Source organism: Triticum dicoccoides, chromosome 5A (assembly GCF_002162155.2).
Source record: "Triticum dicoccoides isolate Atlit2015 ecotype Zavitan chromosome 5A, WEW_v2.0, whole genome shotgun sequence".
Lineage (NCBI taxonomy): Eukaryota > Viridiplantae > Streptophyta > Magnoliopsida > Poales > Poaceae > Triticum > Triticum dicoccoides.
The window spans coordinates 35,491,969-35,503,697 of NC_041388.1; the positions used below are offsets into that span (position 1 = coordinate 35,491,969).

Here is an 11,729-nt window from a genome sequence, read left to right on the forward strand (position 1 = left end):
TCGATTGAGATGCTTCCCTACTCCGGTACTCCGATGGGCTATGCGAGCGATGATAGTTGCAGGAGTGTGTATGGAACAGGCTATGAATCGCCTTTATCATCGCGTGAAGCTGTTTAAGAGCATGCTGAGGCACCGAGCAAAGCGATGCCACGTGGGCGCCCACTACGATCGACGTGTCGAGCCAGAGCCGTGCACAAATAGGAGCAGGAGCTAGCATGTGATGTGATGATCTCGTCTCATGGCAGGGGAAACCACGGAGAGTGCATACCATCTTTAGCAATGCAATGGGGTGCATAATTTCCTCGCAGGCACACAAAAATGTGAGTGAAGCTCAGAACACACACTTGACATGCAGTAAAAGGATAGCTAGTGAACAGTAAAATAGAAAACAGAAAAAATTCTGAAATTATTTTACGACATACTTTCACAAATGTTTCTTGTGTAAGAAAATTTTCATCGTGAAATCACATTGGTGGAAGACGTGCAAAAAAAACAAAATAAAAGCTCCAAAATGCTTTTGTAAGTAGCATTTTCAGAGCATCGATTTTTTTTCGCCTTCCACCAATCTAATTTTGCGATAAAAAATTTCATGCACAACAAACATTTGTGAAAGTATGCCACAAAAGAAATTCGGAATTTTATGTATTATTTTCGAATTTATTTGTTTTTACTGTTCATACAAGGAGCATTTGCTCCTGGATGTAGAAACTCCGCGTCCGATAGCTAGCCTCCTCTCGGCTCTCACGAATGTGTGTGTACTGTGCAGTGTTTGACCTGTGTTGTACATTTTGTGCAGCGGACGGCTCCTTTTATTGAGCGAGATGGAGATATGCGGGATCTTTTTTTAGCCTTTACCGGCGATAAAATCCGTTGTTCTCGAGTCCGGTCAAAGTACATGACATCAGGTCACTGAGATTGGCAGTGACATATTTGTGATGTGGCTGGAATAGTTGAGAGGGTGAATCCTGGAACAAGCTGACAAATAATTGATTGATGAATCAATAGGGAAAATCAGGCATTCCTTCTTGCATCCCTGCCTGGCCTTATTATGACCACTCGCTACGTCACACAGCGGCGGAGCTAGCTGAAAATCACTAGGGGACGAAACGTAAATCATCAGTATTTAGGGGGTGGCAAATATTTTGGGTTTCAACGAGTGCTAGAGCGGGCAACCTCCATGATCTCGTCACCGGTGAAGGACACCAGCGAAGCAGGTGGCTCCGGCACACCCGTGGAGGATGCCGGGTAAGCATATGCCTCCGGCGCACCCGTGGAGGACGTCAGCGAAGAAGGCGGCGGCGGTGCACTCTCCGGATCCACAGGCATCGGCGCCGGGATACTCGTTGCTTCGGCTTGGTCTTGCCGACGCCAGCCCGACGCATGGCCGCAACAATGGCCGCCCGTGATAGCATCTCCCCGCAGACTCCCATCTCGACGTCTACCGCGCGCTTCTTGGCCTCACGGCATCGGATGTAGCGGATCGCACAGTCGATCGCATAGCCAAGCCTTGCCTTGACTGCAAGGCCGCCCAGGATGATCCAAGCGAGGTCTTCGCTAGACAGTATTCTTGTAGCAGGGGGTTTCGGGGCTGGGTGGATGAGAGAGAAGGGGTGATGATGGCTACAGAGTGAACTGTGAGCTACCGGCTGAGTGAGAAAAGACTTTCTCCCATGCACGGGAGTTCGGGTGCATGCATTCGTCGTTGGTTATGCTGGAGATTCGAGCGCATGCAAACTATGCTTCACCTTATACATATAGACTATGCCGTTCGCATTAATATAGTACGGTGCATTCGTACTTATCATATCAGTCTGCAATCCACTTTGCGCCATGCATATGCGTCTCTCTCTCTCTCTCTCTCTCTCTCTCTCTCTCTCTCTCTCTCGCTCTAGTTTCATCTCAAAATCCACTTTACTTCCTCTCAGAATCCATCGCTTTAGTTTCCTTTTCATAATTTAGATGGTACGTATGTTTAAAACTGAATCACCTTTTTTGGAATTTTTTATATATTTGAACTCATCGCATCAAGACCTTTAGAACAAGATCATTCTTGGATAGATTGTAAACACATTAAAATTCAATATTTTGCTACACTTTTCACTAAATCAATTTCACTAATTAGAGTTTTTTGAATGATTAAATCAGTTTTGGAATGAATTTGTAATGGGTGAAATAAAATTAGTAAGTGAAATCATTTTCTTTAAATTAGTGAAATTGTTTTTCTGAATTAAGCAAAAATAGTTTTTTTACATGAGTAAAAGCAGTGTTTGCAATGAGCAAGATCGAAATTTTGAAATAAGCGATTATTTTAAATGAGTGAAATATGTTTTTTAAAATGAGTCATGTCAGTTTTTTACTTCTAGTTTGGATAATATATTTCGTAGAGCAGTTAGAAAGGGATTTTTGTTTTCTGTAGACAGCAGCTCTACGAGGCGTCAAACTGGACGGCGCCGATAAACTGTGCTTTTTTCTGTGTAAAGATGGTGCTCATCTTTTTGTCAAGTGTAAAGCAATCAAGGAGGTATGGAGAATGCTCCAGCTTGAGGGTGTACGTACGAGACTAGAGGAAGTTGGTTCAGCACATGAAGTTGTAGACGTCCTCTGGGCCATTACGTATGAGCAGAGAATTGAAATATTCACACTCTGGTGGCACTGTTGGCAGAACCGGAATAAAATCTGGGAAGGTGAACTCCCTGTCTCGACGGCTGAGCTGGTACGGCGTACAAAAACTTACACACTTGAATATGCTGATGAAATATTCAGGAATAAGGAAAAGAAAAGAAATATTCAGTGGACGGCGCCACCTGATGATTTGGTAAAAATCAATGTCGATGGGGCTTTCACTCCTGGCATTATCCATGCGGATGCGGGGCTGGGGTCGGGTGTGGTTGCTACTTGCTAGAGATAGCCATGGCTCGGTGCTTTATGCTGGAAAAAAGTCCATTTTACTACCCTGAATAAAGTGGGTGGTTCACATTAGCCGCTGATCTATTTTTCGGTTCCTTTACCCCCTAAACAATCTCATACCGGACAAAAAAACACCCTAAGTGGTTTACCCAGACCGGATGGTGACGTGAACAAGGTCAAAGGTGGTATTTGACCTGCAGGTGGGTCCCACTCGTAGTTTTTAAAAAAAAATCAAAGAAATAGAAGAAAGGGTTTTTATCATTTATGCCACTAGTTGTGTCCCACTACTCAGTTTTGCCATTAGAAGTTACAACTGCTCAAAAAATGCCATCAATTCGTGAGATGCTTGCTCAAAAATACCATTAGATATCTCAAAAATGCCAGCGTTTTGTTAGATGTTTGCTCAAAAATGCCATTAGACATTGTTATTTTTACGTCAAACCCGTTGACCATGTTCTATGACAAAAATAAGCCTAGAGCCACATGTCAGTTCTCTCTATCTCACAATGATATGTGTGGCCCCACTTGTCAGGAGTAACCATCTAATAATTTTATAGAAAAATAAGAACGCTGTTGGGATCAAGTGGGCCCCATACTTTATTGTAGTGAGATAGAGGGAGAGCTGGCATGTTGGTTCATAGGTATTTATGTCATTATAACATGGCAAAAGAGATTTGAGATCACAATAATGGTGTTTAGTGGCATTTTTGAGCATGTGTCTAATGAAGCGATGGCATTTTTGAGCAGTTGAAATTTCTAATGGCAAAACTGATAAAAACCCTAGAAGAAAAAGGGGCGGGCCCCTACTGCAATAGCAGCCGGCCATAGTGGCGGGGGCCGGTGCGCGTGGAGTCGGCAAGGGGCTGGGCCGGCGCCGGGGCGTGCAGAGCCAGCGCGCTGAGCGGGGGAGGCCGGGCGCGGCCAGGCACGGCGACACGGGCGCAGCCAACTGCAGAGCGGTGGGCGGCCGGAGATGACGGCGCGAGCAACGCGCGGGGACGGACGGGGACGATGGCGCAAGCTCGCGGAGGAGACGGGGCGGCGCGCGCGAGGGCAGAGCGGGGGTGGTCGGAGCCGGCCGGTGGCCGGGGACGACGGCGCGAGTAACGCGCGGGGGCGGACGGGGACGACGGCGCAAGCTCGGGGAGGAGGCTGGGTGGCACAGGCGCGTGGCCGGAGCTATGACGGGGCGGACGACGGCAGAGCCAACACCGAGGGCGATGCGAGGCCGAGCGGGGTGCGGCGACCAGGGCGAGCTCGTTCGGGCAGCGACGGATCGGGCCCGAAGAGAGAGAGAGAGAGAGAGAGAGAGACCTGACTAGGGGGCCCACCCAGATCAAAACCGCCGTTGACTAGTGCCACATCAGCAGCGGGTGGAGACAAACCAACCTGGGGGTGTTTTGTCCGGTTTTGGTTTGTTTGGGGGGTAAAAGAAGCCGAAAAATAGATCGGGGGTAAAGTGAACCACCCACTTTATTCAGGGTAGTAAAATGGATTTTTTCCTTTATGCTGCGGCTGGACACAAGGAATCTATTTCTATTACAGCTAGCTGATTTGGGAATGTTGCGGGTGGCGTTTGAAACAGATTCGCAGCTGCTAGCAGAAGCGTTGGATTTCGGGCGAGCTGGTTCATCGCTGTCTGTATGCCTCGATCATCGAGGACCTCCTCCAGCTACGAGGTGAGGACTGATGATTGATCAGCAGGGCTACAGGGGATCAACTGGGCTACAGGGGATCAACTAATGAGTTGAGGACTGACTGATGAGTACGTGTGGATCTACTCCCTCTGTTCAGAATTACTCGTCGCAGAAATGGATGTATCTAATAGTAATCTAGTGTATTGTCAATTGGAGGGATAGATCTCCTAGATAGTGCTATCACGGTAACCCTGTGATGTTGGGAAACTAGGAGAAGAGGGGCAGATTCCTGTTGTTGAACTAAACATGATATAGAAGCAAAATGCAAAACATGATATATTAGCAAAATGCAAACATGTTTCTCTGCACATCGGCTCCTTGTCTCCAAAAACACATACGAGTACATGTGAGAGAGCGAGGTTGCAGAATAAATAAAGACCATGCATGATGAAAAATTTATCTGGGCAGAATTCTACACAACCTGACTAACCTTAAGTTGCATTTGCGCAACTCTAGGAAAACTGCTTAATTCGACACAACTCTAGGAAACAAAAGTACCTAGTCCCTGGATGAAACTAGCAGGAACCACTAATAAAATGTTGAAACTTAGACCAGCAACAAACTCTAGGAATCTGCTTAATCATACACAAAGATAGTTGACAAATCCTGTACACAGTGGTGCTCGTAACAAACTGAAGTACACAAAGAAAAGTGCAGATCAAATCATCACATGATCATCCAGTCTACATCTTAACAGCACAAGCAAGATGATCACCGTAAGTTCAGGAGACAAAACCAACAGGGGAATATCAAATATTTTCAATTAGCTTGATCCTCTGTGTCTGTGTGACATTTGCGCTGCATAATCCATGGTGCAAGCAAAACACAGAAATATGCAGATGGCAATGATTATGAGAACAAACTGAAGTGCACAAAGATCCTGCATGTCAAACCATCACAAGATCATCTGCGCTGTCGATCATCTGGCAAAGGATCATCATAGATTATTCAAAAAGAATTTCTTAAAATTCTTTACAAACAACAGGATTATCTGCAAACTCGGTGTAGTACTAGATCTTAACAGGACAAAACAAAACTATCGTTGCAGCAACTCGGTGTAGTACTAGATCTTAACAGGACAAAACAGAACTATCGTTGCAGCAAGTTTCGGGCATCCGTGCCTATGCCTTATCAAACACACATTGCCGTTCAAACTTCAAACAGAATCTTACTCATTTATACCAAAATATAAGACATTTTTTGTAGTTCAACTTAAACTACAAAAACGTCTTATATTTTGGTACAGAGTAGCGACTGAACCGCATTCCCATGCATGCACCGACATGGCAAGATTCAGAATAAAAGTTGGAAATAAACGGAGACATCTTAAACACTAGCTGACGCATGCAGGAACAAATTAGCACAAGCAAGACAAACACATGCATTCAGTGTAAGCAGAAATCTCTAGAATACATGCATGTAATCTGAACATTTTCCTATGGAGTTTCTTTCCTTGTCTCAAAAAACACATGAAAGCGAGTGAGATTACTGGCTAAAAATCATCATGAGACCTTTATCGGTGCAGACTATTACAGAAACTGCAAGTTGTATTTGCACAACTCTAGAAAACAGCTTGATCAGCAAGTAAGTTGAAACTATTGCATTTGCATTTTCAAGGAAACTACCTAGTATGCTGAAACTTAGCCCAGCAACCAACTCTCAAAAACTGAATAATCAGACACAACTCTAGGAAACAAACTACCACTGATGAAATACTGAAGCTAGCACCTAGCAGGAACTTGACAGAAACTAGCAAGAACCATTGATGAAATACTGAAACATAGCCGAGCAGCAAATGATATTTCTGTCATACTCTGCAATGGAATGTAAAGTGAGGTAAAGTTCATGAGTCAAAACAAGCATATGAAGTTGATCAATCATGTACGCAGCGGTGACCATATACCAAACTGAAGCACACAAACAGCAAGATCAAATCATGACATCCAAAGGGAAATATCAAAGAATTTCAGTTAGCTTGACCATGTATGGCACTTGCGCTGAATGACCCATGGTGGGAAACACATAATATGCAGATGTTAAGGATGACCAGAACAAACTGAGGTACACAAAGGTCATGCGTTTCGTAGGGCTAAAATGGTACTCGCTCCCATCCAAGTACTAAGGCAGCGTCAATTAATTTGGATAGGCAACGCCAATTAATTTGGATTTGAGGGAGTAATGCATCTTAACATGACAAGAACAAAATAATCACGGCAGTGTGTCTGTGGCATCCATGCCACGGTGCCAGTGCCAAGACATGCTGAAACTTAGCTCCGCAACCAACAGAAAGTAACTAACCCCAGGAACAATATCCCGAAAACTGCTTGATGAGACACAAATCTAGGAAACAAACTAAATAGTAACTTGAAGAAAACCAAGAGGAACTACTGATAAAATCCTGAAACTTACCCCAGCTACCAACATTTGAGTCATAAGCTGGAATTTAACAGTGGTCAGTTCACGAGTAGAAACCGAACATTCCTCCTGCATGATCCACCGTGCAGAAACAAAACATGCAGTTGATCAATTATGCACACAATGGTCAGACACAACTCTAGAAAACAGCTTGATCAGCAAGTAAGTTGAAACCAGTTGCATTTGCATTTTCAAGGAAACTAGCTAGTATGCTGAAACTTAGCCCGGCAACAAACTCTCAAAAACTGATTAATCAGACACAACTCTAGGAAACAAACTACCACTGATGAAATACTGAAGCTAGCAGGAACTAGCAGAAACTAAGTTGACAGAAACTACCAGGAATCATTGATGAAATACATAAACATAGCCGAGCAGCAAGATACTTCTATCATACAATGGAATCTAAGTGAGGTAAAGTTTATGAGTCAAAACAAGCATATGAAGTGGATCAATCATGTACACAGGTAACACAGCAGTGACAATAACAAACTGAAGTATATAAAGAAACAGCAGATCAAATCATGACATCCAGTTTACATCTTGACATAGCAGAAACAAAATTATGACTCATGACTCGAGTCAAAACCGAAAGGGGAATTTCAAAGAATTTCAGTTAGCTTGATCATGTATGACATTTGCACTGCATGGTCCATGGTGCAAAACATAGAATATGCAAACTGAGGCACACAAAGGTCATGCAGATCAAGACCATCACATGATCCTATGCAAACTCAGTTTAGTACTACAGAACATGAACGAAATGATCATTTCAGTGAGTTTGGAACATCCATGCCTGTGCCTGATCAAACATCAAACACACACACGTTTCAAACAGAACAAGAACGACATAATCCTACCAACTAGACAGAATTCCTTATATGCATGCATAGGATGATTTAACGGAGCCATCTAAACAGTAGTAACTGGATCATGCGGGAACAAAATTAGCACAAGCAAGAACAAAAGTTCAGTAAACAGTTGGAACAAAGCAATGAGAAGATCATTCAAGTCATACTGGCTACAGTTGAGCGGACGAGATACAGTCAAGCAGACAAACATATCACCAACAGACTGATTTCGGTCACATCGACTACAGCATGCAAACGGCATAGACGATGCAAAAGCATACTGAGGAACAGCAGAGATACAATGGAACAGACATAACAAAATGAAAGGAACAGCAGGGATACGATAGATGACTTCTGCAATTCTATTAACTGTGATGAGGCCAGCACTTCCAGGCAAATGGCAATCCAGGACGGGAAAAACACTAGTAACAAAGACCCGACCCAGCACCTTACATTTGACTGCTGCGATTGACCACGACAGGTGAAAACACTACTAACAAAGACCCAGACACGATCAATTCTAACAAAGGAACTAAACTCCACTGACAGGATCATTTACTTGTCGCCGATACCATTTCACTTCGATCTGTACTTCGACTCGGAGCAGCCTCCCGCACCCTGCGAAGTGAGACGAGGAGAAATCAATCAACCAGAGGAGGATCAAACACAACGGGTGAGACAAAAACACGACGGACTCGGTTCAGTACCTGTTCAGTTTCACCCGCCGCGCCCGCGGCCGTGGAAGTTGCCGCCGCGCCCGGCCCCGCCGTTCCCGCCGCGGCCACCGCCCCGCCCCGCCCACTGGTTGAAGTTGCCGCCGCCGCCGCGCCCGGCGCCGCCGTTCCCGCCGCGGCCACCGCCACGCCCCGCCCACTGGTTGAAGTTCCCGCCGCCGCCGCGGCCACCGGCCCCGCCGTTTCCGCCGTTGCGGCCTCCGGCGCCGTTGGCCTTGACCTTCCCGTTGCGGCCGCCTTTGCCGCCCTTGCCGCGCTTACCGGGGTTAAGATCCTTGTCCTTCACCTTCGCCTGGGCCCTGGCCTCGCGCCTGCGGCGGGCCTGCTCGCCCTTGGCGCGGTCCTCCGCCCTCTGTTTCAGCTTATTCTTCTCTGCGGTATCCGCTTCACTGCAGCCTAAACGAAGGTAGAGAAGAAAGGGCCAGGAATCAGAACCGCGCTGAGATGCATATCGACCGAAAAAATCAAGGCAAACGGAATGCGGCTCACCGGTGGGCCTTCCGGTGAGTGCGGATGTAGGCATCCGAGGCGTTCTCCGTGATCTCGTGGCAACCAGGCCAAGGGCACACGAAGAGCTGACCGGTGGTCGCAGGAGCCTGGGCCACCAAAGGGAGCGGCGGCACCTCCTCGCCCTCACCCGCTCCCATCTTTTTTCTTCTCGACTTGTCCCTCACCCGGGTCGGTTGTGGAAGTGAGGCATCTAAAGGTGTGTTTGCTTGGGAAACGAAGTGGAATGAAATGGCATGGTTCCATTCCACTAGAATGGGTCGGTTCCGTTCTTGTGTTTGGTAGGGGCAATTTAAAGGAATGGAATAGTTACATTTTGGTGTTTGGTTTCATAAATGGAATGGAATGGACTTATTCATCTCTCCACTTGTGTTTTTGTGATTATGTACAATATATTGAACTTTGGCATCAAACACGAACAAGACACATATATAGTGGCACAAAAATAATCGATAGAACAATTCTTTGAATTCTATAAATGATGGTTATATGCCCAAAACAAGTGTCCAGATCCAAGCAGCTAGTATCAGTGTAGAGCGGATGATCTTGTAGTACTAACCAACCATCAGCAACACTTTGCCTCAAAACTTCATCACGTTTTCTGTCATCTGCATTCTGCACACAAAATATGAAATTCAGAGGGAGCACAGCAAGCAACAACAGTATAGCAGCACGGCACAGTAGCAGCAGCAAGTGCAGGCCACGAGCAGCAAGGGCCGGCCACGAGCACGACGCACGCAAGAGAAAGCAGCAGCTCCATGGTGCGGGGTCCGACGGCGGCAGGAGAGAGAGGACCTACAGGCTACCATAGATGGCCGCCACCGTCGCTGGACCTAGACGGGTCCGACGAGAAGGGGAGGGGACGCCGGCGCTTGTTGCTGCCTGCCGGCGGTGAGGCTAGGAGCACGACTTGGAATCGATCCACCGCTGCCTTTTCCTGCTTGCCGCTGCTCGCCTCCTTCCGGCGCTGCCTCCCGGTGCCTGCCAGATGTGAGGGAGAGACGAGAGACGGAGACATGCGAGCGACCGAGCCGTTCCGCGTGGTCCGCCCGATTTCGAGGAATCACTCGGTTCGGCATAAAGGGGGAATATGCCGTTCCCTGGAATCGGTGGGTTCCTCTCCCTTGGACGAACCAAACACTGGAACGGGCCTCCGGAACGGAATCGACCCATTACATTCTACTTGGTGACCTCAACCAAACACACCCTAAGAGCGAGAGGTAGGCGGAATTTATAGAAGCGTGGCTCGGAGAAAGCCACCGCCATCCGCGGGAGGAACTGGCACGGCCGTTCGATCCAGGTAAATCCGACGGCGATAAGTTGCCAGGTCAGCAATCCGCGAGAGTGGCTCCAACTGGAGCAGGCAGCTTGATCCCTTGGCCGTCCGATGCAGACAAATCCGACGGTCATAAGTGTTTTAGCTCAGGAAATCCGTACGCGTCCTAGCTGCTGTCCATCCCGTGCCTGTTTTGTGCTTCTTCTCTAACAGCCGTTATATATTTTTTTTCCTAAAATGAACCTTGATACTAGCAATATACTCCCTCCATCCCGAAAAACATGTCGCACGCGTAGTTCACTGGTAATTTTGCAAAAAAGACCTCATAGTTTCAAAACCATCTCAAACAAGTCCCTCTGCCATCGCCTTCTTCCTCCGCCGTCCCGCGCGTGTCGCCAGGGGCCGGCGCCGCCCAGCTGCGCGATTCGTCGCCCACCAGGAAGTGACCTGCTGCCGTCGCCGCGTACCTGCGTTGTCGCCGTCGTCGCCAAGTACCTGCTTCGCCGCCACCCAATCCTGTGTCGCCGCGATCTCCTCCCGCCGCGATTACCTGCGGCGTCGCCAGAACTTCCCGGCACCATCCGGTGGACCAGGAGCTCCTGCTTGTCCTCCTTGAGCTCCCGTGCATCCTCCTCGAGCTCTCGCGTCTCCTCCTTGAGCTCCCGTGCATCCTCCTCGAGCTCTCGCATCTCCTTCTTGAGATCCCGCGCGTGCGCCGCCGCGATCCCTCCAGCTGCGATCCCCTACGGGCGTCGCCGGAACCTGCCTCCACATTTCGATGGACAGAGAACCCAAGCTCGTCCTCCTCTATCTCCCGTGAGTCCTCCTCGAGCTCCCGCGTGTCGCCGTGCTGCTCCTTCTCGCTTGCCCGCGCGCCCACGCAGCTGCTTCTCCCCTGCCCGTGCATAGCTGGGTTGAAATTGAACCTGTGCGTCGTGCTCTACGTGCTGCTGGGTGGAGCTCTACGTGTTGCCCGTGCACAGCTGGGTGGAGCTCTACGTGCTGCTGCTATTGCTCCTCTGTCGTGCTGCTGTTGATCTTCTGCACTGTGGGAGAACCTGAACCTGAACCCAAGCGCACAGCTGGGTTGAAATTGAACCTGTGCGTCGTGCTCTACGTGTTGCTGGGTGGAGCTCTACGTGCTGCCTGTGCACAGCTAGGTGGAGCTCTACGTGCTGCTGCTATTGCTCCTCTGTCGTGCTGCTGTTGATCTTCTGCACTGTGGGAGAACCCGAACCTAAACCCAAGCGCACAGCTGGGTTGAAATTGAACCTGATCTTCTGCTCTCGGGTTCCTCAGCGTCGAACCTGATCTTCTGCCCGTGCTCCTCCGTTTGCACAAC

The 11,729-nt window shown here is 48.0% G+C and overlaps 1 long non-coding RNA gene across 1 annotated transcript; it reads right to left on the reverse strand.

The window, feature by feature from the left end:
• Positions 1-8,813: 8,813 nt before the first annotated feature.
• LOC119296893 lies at positions 8,814-10,146 on the reverse strand. Its single transcript, XR_005145438.1, has 3 exons — positions 9,911-10,146; positions 9,094-9,726; positions 8,814-9,000 (listed from the first exon to the last, which is right to left on the reverse strand). It is a non-coding gene; the product is annotated as an uncharacterized LOC119296893 (long non-coding RNA).
• Between the last annotated feature and the right edge of the window lie 1,583 nt (positions 10,147-11,729).